The sequence below is a fragment of the Micropterus salmoides genome, unplaced genomic scaffold, assembly GCF_014851395.1.
Source record: "Micropterus salmoides isolate LMB-PRFRI ecotype aquatic unplaced genomic scaffold, ASM1485139v1 Ms_hic_scaffold_13, whole genome shotgun sequence".
NCBI classification, from domain to species: domain Eukaryota; kingdom Metazoa; phylum Chordata; class Actinopteri; order Centrarchiformes; family Centrarchidae; genus Micropterus; species Micropterus salmoides.
The window spans coordinates 4,859,039-4,871,966 of record NW_024040374.1 but is presented as its reverse complement, the minus strand read 5'-3'; positions in this window follow the sequence as shown (position 1 = coordinate 4,871,966).

Sequence of the window (12,928 nt, the reverse complement as noted above, 5' to 3'; positions counted from 1 at the left end):
CAGGAGTTTACTGTCACGCTAGCTGCTCTGTGAGGCTGTACTGAGGCACAGCAATGCTTTGAGCTAAATACTAACATCAGCATGTTAACATGCTTGCAAGTATAATGTTTACCTTGTTCACCATCTTAGTTTAGCAGGTAAGCATTTTTACATTTGACAATGAGCACAAAACTCATGGGCAGCTGACCATGATGTCATTAGTTTAGCAGGTATTTGGTCACCAAAGTTTTGGAGAAATTGAAATGGGTGACCTGATGATGGCCCTAGATGCAAACTCAGGGGATCATCAAAGTTATTACAGTTCATTCTGAGGGGGACTTGAATGTGTGTGCCGTATTTCATGGCAGTACATCAAAGTTATTGAGACAAATATGAACCTCATGGTGGGGCTAGAAGAAAAGTCAGGGGATCCCCAAAGTAATAAGGATTCATTGAGATCATAATCAACAAGATCTATCAGATCTATATGTCATCACCTCAAATGCACCTATACTGCATCAGTCTTCACTTGTCCTTATTGTCTATGAAGATTCTCAGTCATCCAGGTCATAGTTATCCAACGAAGGTTAAAATAAAGGGCAACTGGACTTGGTTGAAGATACTGGAAGATGTTTCGTCCCTCATCCAAAGGACTTCTTCAGTTCTTCAGAACTGAACTGTCCCTCATCCAAAGGACTTCTTCAGTTCTTCAGAACTGAACTGAAGAAGTCCTTTGGATGAGGGACGAAACGTCTTCCAGTATCTCCAACCAAGTCCAGTTGCCCTTGATTTTTTTCTTGTCCTTATTATATCCCAGAACATCACACAGCAGCACTGGTGATGACTTGAGTGCACATTACCCTGTCTGAGCTCATTAACGACAATGTCTGTAAGGATGCATGAACATACAGTATACATATTCAGTGACCCTGTTTTGTGTGATGCTGCAGTTGCTGCAGCTGAGCATGATCACAGGGCTATCTATAAATAATAGTGCAGCAGTGAGTTGGCTCCATTTTGTTCTGACCCTGCAGAGTGACTGATTTTAGATCAAGTCTCCGGGGGGGCCACTGAAACTGACATCAGGTATACAGTGTGTGCTGTATTTATTAAAATTATAGTATGTTAAAGAAAGTGCTGTCTAATACATCCTTTGTAGTTCACTACACGTGCAGCCAAAAGTGTAAAGGCTATAGGACATACATCTGCATTCTCACCCCCTTTTACCCGCCTCCCCTTGGAAGCCTGCTGGACCCTTTTTATACTAATCGAAGGATGAATGCAAACATGTAAACAGCACAAACACACATTGTGGCAGCACTGAGATACTCACTTGCACTGTTTCACTGGATACTGTAGCTACATGCAAAAAGAGGTTCAAACAAATTCTCCTGCTTCCGGAGCAGCTGGCAGGTTATGTGCCTTTCTTAAGGCTATTAAGAAATTACATAGTTGCTGACGGAAGAGAGAGCAATACTTCTCACTCATGCAAGGGCAAAAAAGGCACACACAGTTTCCTGGCCAGTGTAGGGATTTCAATAACACTGTATAGTATTGGATTAGCGACACTAAGCCTACAGGAATTCCATGCAGACAGTACTGTGAAGTTATACTGCTGTGTTCCCTTATCAAAAGCAAAGTGCTACATTGTTGGATAATTGGTATCGCTGCTAATGTTGTCAAATAACATACTCACAATCATACTCACAAACAAGCTGTTATTGAAGAGCAACACCTTCAGGTTTTAACATCTTATTTTGCAACTACAGTTTTGATTTATACTTAAGGGTGTGATCATCACACAGCTTTGAAACTTTCAGCTAGAGTTTATGAAACACTGCTTTTCAGGCAAGTGTCAAAATTGCATTTGGAGTCGTGTTTCTGATGCACCTGTCTGATGCCACCTGATTAATGCTAGTCCAGTCTCTCATCTCCACCAACTCATGAGGGGAATATCTTGTTCCTTAGCTGCTAAATGCTCCACTATATTCACCAGCTCAGCGCTAACTTTGCTTGTTAGCTGTCTGATGCTGAGCCCGAGTGCAGTGGCTGAAAACAGCTGCCTGCTACTTCTAAAAGTGATGCTAATGAGAGCAGTGAGATTGAACCAAAACAGGAAGGCTGCGGGTTGTAAAACCAAAATAATTAGCTCAAAGATGCTATATGCTGTAGCGTCTGTGCGTTAATCACTACCAGTGACCCCTTTCATAGATTATTATTATTATTATTATTGTTATTATTATATTTTTATAGACTATTCATGTGATCCATTGATAATTTAAAAATATGGACTATAGCCACATTAAGAACTTGTTTAAAATGAAGACCAAAACCTTTCAGTTACTGGTTACAGTAGCCTGGTTCCAGACTTCTGAATCACTGCCCATTTCTTCCTCCCCAGCTGAAGCAACAACTGACTAGCTTTGTAGGTGGGGTAAAGAATGGTGGTGTTGTCTTCCTTCATAGCTAGCTACCTAGTTGCTAAATTTACATTACATCCGCATCTATAAAATGTCGACAAGCGTAGGCAAGGAAGATGTAGCTGTACAGGCTGCAGTAAGCTGCAACTCTTATAATTACATTTTTCTTTATGGTTGTGAAAAATTGTGTTAACTGCACCTTGCAACTATTATTCCAGCTTCCATGTTGACTGAAAATTAAGTTGGCTGCTAGTGATTAATTAGAAATACCCATGACATGGAAAGATGTCAGGATGAATGAAGTGGGGAAAAGCAGATTATCCAGGTAGGTAGATTGCTGTCCCTGTCCACAGCTTTCTGGAGGGGGGGGGGGTTAATTCCATTTTGTGTTGCCAAACAAATAAGGAACAGGTCCGCTTGTGTTTGTGAATGTTGAAATATCAACTTGTAACTTAAGTACATCCAAGATTTAGTCATATAAATGTTTCTTAATAAGAGAAGAAGGAAAAAATATTAGTGATTAAGTTCAAACTCATTGTGTATTTATATGGCTAATGTCATATAGCTACACAACAGGCAAAAATCCAAAAACCAGACGGCAAAAGCAGCATTATTTGGCTCTAGTTTTTTTTTTTCATTCAAAGTTGCTACTTTAACTAAGTTATTGTACTCTTAGAAAATCTTAACTAATAAATTTTTTTCTGCTTTAAATACATCTCTGCCTCTTGAAAATGATTTTCGCAGATCAATCTTATCCATGAATGGTCCATCAAAGTGGCAATATAATGGCATAATTACATTTTACTTTGCTTTTTCTCCAACTAATTACAAAGCAATTGTGGGGAAAACTAACGTACAAGCCACATATTACTCACATGTGACTCCACAGTCATTTAACACAATTTATTGTGCACATAAATCCAGTGAGCGCAGTTTCCCAACTCAGTGACAAAGCTGCCATCCTAAGGTAACTAACAAGTATTTCTTACGGACATATATAAGGCATTCATCACACGAATCAGGAACAACGTTGTTAAGCTCAGCGGGAGAATCACACACAGCAATCCTTTCATTCCCTTTCAGCCCTCTCTGAACTAATGAAGAGTTATTACTGAGGTTAGTCGACCACAGGAAAACCCTGTCGCCGTCTCTCTCGCTGAGGAATTAAGTTAATTGACTGTACCGGGGGGGTAAGGGGTAGGCCAGAACAAAATCAGTCTGCTGTCTGAGTTGCAAAATCATCCCACATCCTCAAATTGAAGTATTACTTTCAAACCATATAACATCACTGTCCTCTATATTTATGCAGCTACACCTTGTTGTTTTTTTCAGTAGTACCATTCATCTCAAAGTGAGCTTATACCACAAAATTCCTGACTTTCTTATTCCAAACCTTTTCCTATGGATGATAATTCAACACTTACACTCAGACTGTAATAATCAATAACTCATTCCAGCTTGGTGTTTTATGCCCCAGAGTCATGCTGCCAACTGCTCTCCGACTGATAAGACTGCTGAATTAAAACATACTTACAGTCTGCTGGAAGAGAGCAGCACAATACGTATATTTTTAAATCAGGAAAACTGGATAACTTCAAAATCACAGATTTACAGCAGTGTTTTTCTTTGTATGGCTGATACAAACCAACCTAATCCATAACGAGTATATAGGATTTTCTGTCTAAAATAGAGTGCATAGATCCATAACAGTCTATGTCACTTGTGTAAAAACCTAAAACAGGACTAAAAATTAACCCCAACCAAAGCAGACTTTTGGATTTAATTAAGTGTAACTGAAAAGTAATAATAGCTAAATTTGAAATTTGTTTGACTAAAAAGAAAGCCAACAAGCTAGATACGAGGCATTTAGACTATAGGTAAACAACTGGTCATGAAACGTATGAAACGCAAAAGCTGTTTCCTGCATTTATATCAATCTAAATTTTTGGTATTATTAATACACTAATGGCAATTAAAATCACATTGTTTTACATTAATAGAGAGCTCATACTTAATGCTAAATATTGTAAATACAGCATTACAACAAATAGCACAAGGATAGTAGTCAAGTCAGTTTTATTTATAAATATATATTATATAATATATCAGAGGGTAGGGCAACTAGCCTGGAAGGCCAAACAATGTCAGTGGAAAGGTGGAGGGGGGCCAAAATTGGATTTAGAACAATGAGAGGGAGGTGTTCACCCCATCCTCAGTGGTTTCAAAACATCTTGCCATAGGATTGCATTTGAAAATTTGCCAGCTGGCTAACATTGGCACATTTCCAGAAATGTTGATGAATGTGCTCTGTCCTTATAATTAAATTAAATTAAATGATGTCCTTAAAATACTGGCGACCTGTCCAGGGTGTACCCCGCCTTGCGCCCGATGTCAGCTGGGATTGGCTCCAGCCCCCCCACGACCCTGTATGCAGGATAAGCGGTTGACGATGGATAGATGGATGGATGTCCTTAACATCATGAAAGAACTAATAGATTGGTTTCATTATTACAGAAAGTAGAAATATATAGACAGTACAAAAAGATTTAGATATTTTGAATTACTTTTTTAGATTTATAAAAAACTGTAAACTTAATATTCAAGGACTAGACATTCAGATACTGAGAAGATCAAATGTTATCTTTTAATTGAGGAAGTAGAAGTTATTAAAGTCAGTTACTTTAAGAGACTGTTGCAGTTTGAAGACTGAAATTAATAGGATAGTGAGTTTCAGTGACCAACAGAGTGTCTTGTCGAGTTACTCAACCCCAAATGTTCCCAGTAAACTTTGGACTTCTGTACATATTTTGCCACCTAGGAAATACATTTCAAGCTAGTTAAACTGAGTGCCGAAGAATTTGATTGGACAAAGTAACTGTCCAGTGGCCATATAATGCTGTGTCATGTTATGTTAAAAGATGGCAAGCTGATAGTCTTTGTTACTCCACTGACTGAGTTTTAAACAATCTGTTTAACTTTTACTGTATAAAGAGTTTCAAGAATGAGGACCAACCAGTGAGTTTGGCAAATGTTTTTTGGGATAAAACTGCTATCCCTACTATAACTGATAATAATTTAATAACTTTGTAAGGAAATAATATGTCGGAGCTGAGAGATTGACAGCTTGTTGTGGAATTTTTGTTGCCCCCTAGTGGCTGCAAAATGTATTAATGCAGCTTTAAATGATCAGTCTGTTAAACTGTAGTTATAAACTTGATATGACATGACCGAGGAAAAAGAATTCTACTTTTAGCTTCTGAAATACTTTAGACGCTCTAATAGAGCTCATGATTGATCAGTAGGACAGCTGCTTTACTCAAAACAGTTTCACTGTATGAACCTGGACTGTGTCTTAGACCTTTTGGATATGTTGAAGTACACAGATCATGAATTAACATTAGATCCTGACTGATCCTGTCAGTGTGTCGGGAGATTTTAATGTTTAATAACGATTTGCTGCTGTACCTCATGCGTAAATGCGCACAGCGTCTTTCTAACCATCTGAGTAATGCGCCTCTAAAATAACAAAAACAGTGAATTACTGCGGCATTGAGTTTAGACCTGTTTTTTTTGTTGTTGTAATGGCACAAATGCTTTCGTCTGCCTCAAGATAGAAATGCCAACAATTTGCCTGACCATACAATATATATATATATTTTGGAACCAACACTCCCCTAGGCGCACAGATGGGCGTAAGTTCATTTGCTATTTAAACAACGTGGGTGTTGGCGTGAAAATGACAGCTGTTTCGGTTGAAAACTAGCAATGACACTTTTTGCTTTTTGCTGGGTGCAAGATGCTGTGTGAAATTTACAGGTATCTAAAAACAGCAACTCCTGTTTTGTTATTTTCAGTCATTTGTAATGTTTGTAATGCAGCTAAAAAGATTGTCATATACAAGACACATATGTTTGGTGTTTAAATATGGTGCCAACCCTGTCAAATCCTGAATGGTTTCTACATAACTTGTTTGAGGACAATAGGTTGACAGCCAGGCCTTCCAGGTCAGTTGTTTTCTCCAGGAATCAATGGACATCAAGATGGCTTTTGCTTAGCTTATTCTTTTAGCCCAGTGGCATTAAGCAAGCAAAAGGCAAGCATCATGTCTGCAAGCTTTCCGTTCTGCTACTCCAGCCACAAGGCTACCATAATTGTATTTTATTTTCAGGTCTTCAGAGTCATAGTTACTATTTATAACAAAAAGACAAGCTTTGATTTTAGAGCCTAAATATTACAGTAGGCCATGATCAATTTGGCATTTTCAAGGTTGATAAAGATAATGTTTAAGCTGAGATTTTTGCAAACTGTCTATATGACACAGCAGAATGCATTCTTTTCGGTTTTAAAATGACACAGAGTTCCTGTCTGTCAAAGCATTTGCCTTCAGGAAATAAAGTTCATTTGGTTACATCAGCTTCCCATGCTGCATTGTAGAATTATTTCTTGAGACTGAAAACTGTGAGAGCAGTGAGCTTAGCAAACTTCTTAGTTCCTTCACTGCTGACAGAGCAGAAAGAGAGAGAAAGATACAGACTCAGTTTGGACTGATATGGGATTTTGAAGACATTTCCAGTATTTTTAGACTACATTCAAGATCTTAACATTTTGACCTTTCAAAACATTCTGTTTTTCCAGCAGTTTTATTCTTGTCAGGGTAACCCAGTGAAACACCCTGCAGACCACACTGAAAATTCTACCCTGGTAGTAAAAGTCTATTTTACTGCATTTTGTTCACAATAATCCTTCACATATATTTTGTGGCTGAACATATCTTGGGTAAGGTGTAACTGAGATTATCAAATTATTTTAAATGTGATTGTATGTTTTCAAGACTTTAACACACCATTCACTTTTATCACCTTTTAAAGGTTCAGTATATATTTATATTAGTATATTTCCTAGGATTTATTGACAGAAATGCAATAAAAGATCCATACGCAATGAACCGTTATGTTTTTATTACCTTAGAATGAGCCATTTATATCTACATACACCGTGAGTCCCCTTACATTTAGGTCGCCATGTTGCATCGCCATGTTTCTACAGTAGCCAAAAATGGACAAAATGCTCTACAGAGTGCGTTTGTCACTACTTTGTCCTTCTTCTTCTTGTATAATTCCGGCAGTGTAGACACTTGACACTGTGTTGAATGCGTACGAAGAAGAAGAGGAAATAATAATATAAACAATCGTGTGGTTTATTAGAAGGAAGAAGTAAAGTGAAATCTGGACAAATGGAGGACTACACGTATTATTTAGCACAGCCAACAGAGCGTGAAAGTGACAACACTATGCTTCTATACCAGACAAGTAGGGACAGATGCAGACAGATGATGGCAGAAATCAAGGATACAAACATCAGTGTGTATTTTTCCAGATGGAAGGTGCTGAGGCGGGAAAGATGTTTTCAAAGTGGCGCCGAAGTTGCCTGTTTTCTGCTGGACAGGTAATTAAGTTTTAATTTCAGTTTTAGCTACGCAAATGAAAACTGTTGTTTGATAGCTTTAGCAAGAAGATGAGCATAATCACAGAGAGAAGTAACTTATTTCCCTTGTCAGTGTTGTAAAATATGTAGCCTAGATGGATTGTAATTTCATGTACCGTTATTCTCTAGCGCTCTTGGCTTTGCTTCGTGGACAGAAATGTGTAGTTTATGAGACAATCGGCTGATGAATATTATTGGCAATAAAACGATAGGGCATGGAAGCTTAGATCAGCCCGCTAAACTTCACATTTTACTGCCCTGGTGGAAAAAATTTATTTATTTTTACAGCTAACAGCGTTATGATTGCTTCACTACTGTGCGCACAAATGTGTAATTTAATAATTAACTGGGTAAATGTCCATTAGAAATGTTGCACCATTTTACTACATGCTAAAATGATGGCTATTAGAACTAGTTTGTGTTTGTATTGTATTTCAAAAACATGTTTTGGTCGAGTTGCAGCTTATCTAATTGAACAAAGTTTCTTAATATATCTATCTAAAAACATCTAATTTCTACACTGGCTACTCTCTGCTGTCTCAGAACAGAATCTTTTGTCCTATGTCAGCCATGGTAGCTATCCTACGTGCTTAGAAGAGGGTGGGTGAGTGAGCAGTTTGCAAGGGAGTAAGCCAGAGAGCGGACAGTAAAGCCGACCAAAGCCTGCATGGAGGGATCCATGCTTCACTGCTCTCCATTCAAATCAGCGTGGTGGCTTCGTCCAGTAATATACGGTCTATGGCAGTTTGTTGCAGTTTGTTGCAATTTGCAACCCTCACCACTAGATGTCACCAAAACTTACACACTTAACCTTTAAGTTGATAGAGTGAACTTGTTAGCAAACAGTTGCTTATTTACACACATCCAGCAGTTACAAAGCACCATTATTATTAATTTGGAGTCGTGTTTCTGGCCACTTGGTGAATGTACATCCAATATCTTTTAGCTCTGTCTGCACCAAATCCTGAGAAAAATATCTGTCTCTTTGGCTGCTAAATCTTCCACTATGTCGACCAGCTAGTCTCTAACATTGTCTGTCTGCTGTTTGGTGCTTTGCAAGTACCGTACAGTGAGTTTTTAGATAGGGATGCACCGAATGTTCGGCCACCAAAAATTGCACTTTCGGTGTTCAGCCTAACAAGTCAAAATAAAGAACAATTATGTTTTGACATGTCGGCATGGTGGAAAAATTTTAAAGCGTCCGAGAAAGACGCCGCCGAATTGTCTCCTAGCACATCCGCTCCATCTGTGGCTGACCCATTTGTGGCTGACTCATTTGTTTTTCTGTCACTCGTTTCTGAGAAAGCGATTAAGCTAGCCAGTGCACATGTATTAAAGCCTTTATGGTAAATCCACTGAAACGGACCAGCGGACCAGCTTGATGAATGTAGCGCGAGGATAAACATGTGACAACGTCGGGTTTTCAACATAAGGTGTCTATACAGTATAGAAATAAGAGTAATTGGATTATATTCACAGAAAGTATAAAACATATTACATGTGTACATTAAAAGTAAATGGACACATATAATTTACTTTATTTTAAGTGATGATTCTCTGGAGGTTCATCCCTACAAGCAACCTCTTTCACACTGTCACAATGTTTTCACAGTGTCATTTGATGATATGTTGTTATTGGAAAATTATCAATTACAGCCACTTTAAAGAAGTGTATGATAGCAGACATGGACAACACTCACTGGTCAATAAATTACTAATAATTAATTAATAAAAGAGCAATCAATATCTTTGCCAGTTTATCAGCAATATAAATGTAAGCCTAGCACAAATGTATTGGCATTGAATAAACACTGCTTTGCCGTGTGGCAAAATTCTGAGTGATCCCGCCTATCCTCTTTCTTTATTGATATCTGTCTCATTGTCTAGTCGATGTGTTGTGGAATACACTGCTTTGTCTGTCTACAGGTTTTCATTTCATTTCAAGTAATGTTAACGGTGCGTTGATGGGCCACAGTTGGGTTTTTTGAAACAAGGGGCTGAACTCTGCAGTGACCTCCCGTTTCATCTTTCTGAATCATTCATTATTCCTTTGTGAGCGGAGAGCTGCACGAGGCTCAGCTGCGTAGAGGAAATGGATTGGATTTGATTCGGTCAGCCATGTGTTTTAACAAGGCCTCTCTACTTAACAGTCAGCTGTAAGAAACATGAGGATCAAAATAGGAAAAGCACTGGAACATAAATGAGTGTAAACTCTGTAGAAAACCAACAACAGCTAATCTTATCGTGACAATCTGTCATTTTCACACTCCAGCGTTAAAAAAGTAAATCTCTTGGTCGGCTGAAAAACACCCAGTTCATTAACCTGTGAAAAAAGAAATTGTTACTGCTTACTGTATATCATTAGCATTAAGCTGAAATCCTTAGGGAGGGCTTGGCTGTTTGTTTGCTGTGGGCTTAAACATTCATGCTCATCCTGTTGAATAAACAGGCTTGGATTATCCTAGGAGCCAAAGACAACATGCTAGCTGCTCCAGCCACAATCACAAACAGATCCACTGAGCAGTACTGCTCAACAGGAGCATTACAATATTTGCTCTAGATGGAAGATACCTAAAGACATGTGCTTTCTGTTCATTCAGTCATTTAAACCCCCACAAATTAAGAAATAATTAAGTAGCTGAATTATTTATGGGACAAATTTTTGGGAAATGTCAGTCAGATTCATTATTTATATCACATTTCAACATCATGTATATTTTAAATATACTAAATAATGAACTTTAAAGTTTGCCCAAATTAGATATATTAGAAATTCTTCCTTTATTGCTGATGAGAATGATGCAAGACCAACTGACAACTACTGCTGTCTGTCCATCCTGGGAGAGGGATCTCTTCTCTGTTGCTCCCCCTGAGGTTTCTACCATTTTTTTCCCCTTGTTAAAAGGCATTTGGGGGGAGTTTTTCCTAATTCAACTGTCTAATTTGGAAGAGAAAATTAAAAAGGAGGAGATCTTTTTCAGTTATGTATTTTGCTCTATTATTGTTTCATGTGATAAAAGGCACAACAGCAGTTAGAAATAGCCTAAATAATCAGGATTCTTCTTCAGTACTCCATATATCCCCTCTGTGTGGATATGTGCAGCTGAATGAGTGTGAAAAGCTGCTGAAAACAGAGCGTAGAAAATGTGCTCCCTCAAATACATAAACAGTGTAAAGGTCAGATAACAGACAATGCTTTTCTTTTATGTCCTTTTTCTTAACGTACAAGCAAAACCAACAGGCTAAGCAGAAAAGCTCAATAAAGGTCAATTATAGGGTTACTGGAAGTAATAAAACCAACTGGTCTACATTTTTGTTCATGCCCAAGCATACCTTATTAATACAAAACCTGTAATTTACAATATTCGAATTGATTCTTGCATTTTTATTATTAATTTAGTTCTATTTTATCCACATTTCCCCCTCTGTTCGCTGTTCCAGCATCCTTGTGGATCGCTTCTGTCCTCTAGTGGAGAAATATGGAAAGGGTCCAAAAAAATACTGTTTATCAGGAGCCTGCCAGGATGTGAAAATAATGGCTTTGATGACCTACATGATAAGTTCTTGAAATTAACCCCCCTCAGCCCCTTAACACATTCATATATTTTAGACAGATTAATATTCTAAATTTATTTTTATCCAAATGAAGAATAGCTACCGCTTTTGAAAATTTTGGTGACTGTACCCATGTCCTCTATGACCCTCTAGTAATTCATATATGGTGTGGGTGAATATTTTTAGGTAATGCACCATCACTATAGGCATAAAGCATCCATACGTCTAGCATGGTGAGCCCTTATGGGAATGGAATATATTGTGGGTTGCCCAGTGGGATTTAAATATGCCATCACAGTTGCCTCTAAGAGGTGGTCTGAACAAGACTGACCCACAAAACATTATAGTTATCAATTGTTTTTTTAAAATTTGTATTAGCTCACTATAAAGTTGAAACCATGTAAACCTCAAGATTATTCCTGGTATTTTATCCACTTAATTTACATGCTACAAACAAACAAAAGCTTTAAAAAGTATCAGGGTTGAATCGGCACTGTGACAGAATTAACAAGAATCTAAACAAATACTAACAAAGATATGACTGTTTATTAAAATGGAAATGTTATTGCTTTTAAAGAATAGTTTAAATATATTAAACATACTGATATAATGCTTTTCACTGTTTCAGCTAATGTAACCAAACTGTAAAGTGTTGCCCATGCCGTTTGGAATATGAACCCTTGTAAAACAACACAGTATTTGAGTAAATATGTACTCAAGAGTTGTTCTCTAATCCAATAGATTGTTTAATCTATAAAGTTTTTTTAGGGGGAAGGCCCATCACAAGTTCCCAGAGCCCAAAGGTGATGTTTTCATGTTGCTTGTCTAGTCTAGTCAACCGACTCAAATCCCAAGATATTACATTTATGTCATTTACAAAGATATAAAGCAGATAATAGCACCACGTCCTCACATTTGAAACAACTTTTTTTGTTTGATAGATTATTTAATTCACCTATTCATTAATTGACTAAATATTGTTTCTATTTGTTGCTAATTATTTCCAGAAAGCAGACAACAAAGACATATCTTGTCTTTTAATTAAAGACAACAAAAGTGAAATCACATTATGTAATAATGAATTTTGAGTGTGCAGTCAAAGGACATTGCATAAAAGAAATGGAGGAGCTGCTCACAGCTGGAGAAAATATATTGTGGGTGGTAAATGGCCAAAATGGTTGTGGTGAGACTGCAGACATGTGACTGTATTGATAACTTAAAAGTTTCAGTTTGATTTCTTGTTGGTTAAAATGGTAACATATGTTGACTTTTATAGTAATTGTTAAAACCATATAGTATAATAATTAGTGTGTACTACATACTGTATGAATTTAGTATGCTAGCTAGGTTTATCCTGATGATTTTGTGTTCTTTCATTATATCTTTAGTGAGATTTCTATACTCCGTTCAAATGAACACCCAGCAGATGGACTGTTTCTAGTGGAAGACCTAACCACATCTTAGTTTATATTTGTTGCATTCTGCTTGTC